This window comes from Microtus pennsylvanicus, chromosome 5 (genome assembly GCF_037038515.1).
Source record: "Microtus pennsylvanicus isolate mMicPen1 chromosome 5, mMicPen1.hap1, whole genome shotgun sequence".
In the NCBI taxonomy this organism is placed as follows: domain Eukaryota; kingdom Metazoa; phylum Chordata; class Mammalia; order Rodentia; family Cricetidae; genus Microtus; species Microtus pennsylvanicus.
In genome coordinates, this window is record NC_134583.1 from 42,082,648 (window position 1) to 42,084,181 (window position 1,534).

At 40.6% G+C, this 1,534-nt stretch overlaps 1 pseudogene; it reads right to left on the reverse strand.

Annotated features, from left to right (window-relative positions):
- Positions 1-650: 650 nt before the first annotated feature.
- Positions 651-1,034, reverse strand: LOC142850754 (ATP synthase F(0) complex subunit g, mitochondrial pseudogene; annotated as a pseudogene).
- Positions 1,035-1,534: the final 500 nt, after the last annotated feature.

Genomic DNA, 1,534 nt, shown 5'->3' on the forward strand with positions numbered 1-1,534 from the left:
TTCTTTATTGTTTCTATTTCAGTTTTCAAGTCCTGGATAGTTTCTTTTATATGTTTGATTTCTTTTTCTTGGTTTTCTTTAAGTGATTTGCTGATATCTTCCAATTTTTTGTTTGTCTTTTCCTCAATATCTTTAAGGGAATTTCTCATTTCATCTTTAATAATTTCAAACATTGAAGTTATTTTTTAGGTCATTTTCTTCTGCTTCATCCATATTTGGTTGTTCAGGTCTTGCTGTTGTAGGGTATTTAGATTTTACTGGTACTGTGTTGTTCTTTGTGGTGTAGCATGTGATCTTACCTTTTCTACTAATCACTGAGCTTTTTATTATCATCTGTTGGGTAGTGTGTCTACCACTGTCCAGTCACAGTTTATGCTAATTTATTTAATTTATACTAATTACCCTGCTTGGATACATATCTAAGCAGTGATGCTTCTAAGTTTTTTGCTTTGTTTTTGAAACAGGGTCTCACTATGTAAACTTGGCTGGCCTTGAACACAAAGAGACTCACCTCAGTGCTGGGCTGAAGTTTCTAAATTTTATGAGAACTCTGTGCTTACCAGAGAAATTTATCTGAGGAATTAATCACCATACTGCTCCAAAGATAGGTCACGCATTGTTTTTTATTTGACAGTCGGTATTTTATTCAGATAGCAGTCTCATTACATGTGGTCCAAGAATATCGAAAGAACTCAAATAAAATCAGATGCGAAGGTCAGTCTTCACACGTCATACCCAACGATGCCACGTTTGCCTATGATCTCTCCGACATAAAACCACATCCACACCTCAGTGGCTACCAAACCATTCAGCACAGCTTCCTTAACTGTAAGATGTTTGAAGCTACCAGTTTTAGCACTTTGAATTTTTTTTTTGTACTCTGAATAGCTGCAGGGAGTTCTGCAGGGGTTGGGGGAACCAGCTCAACCTTGGCGTATTGCCAAAATGTGGCCAATCAAGGCTTTGAGTAAGTCACAGCAGCAGATACTAAGCCCCGGGGCCTTCTCTGCGAAGTTATGGACGAACTTGGCCATGGTCTAGGATGGAAGGTCCATCTCCTCCAGGTCACACATTTCACCTTTCCTCTCGTCCTCCATTTTAGCCTGATATAATGGTCAACACTTGTCACCTCAGCAGTCAAGGGGCTGATGCAGGAGGATTCGGGCAAGCTTGAGGCTAGTCTGGGCTACAGTAGAAGACCCTGACTCAAAACCAAACCAAAACAAAAGGGGTATAGTTCAGCTGGTAGAGTGTTCTCCAGCATCCAGAGCATTGGGTTCAATCCCCAAACCACGGAGACGGTTCTGGTGGCACATGTCTAATCTCCCAGCAAGAGATTGGAGAGGAAAGACAGAAGAATCATAAGTTCAAGGTCAGCCTCGGATACGTGTTAACATGTATGTGGGCAAAGACCATCTGGCCACTCCAGGTACCACATCCATAAATTTGAAGATTTGTTTCTTTTTTTATTTTTGATGTGGAGTGTGTGTGTGCATATGCGTGTGTGTATGTGTGTGCATGTGTACATTCATGT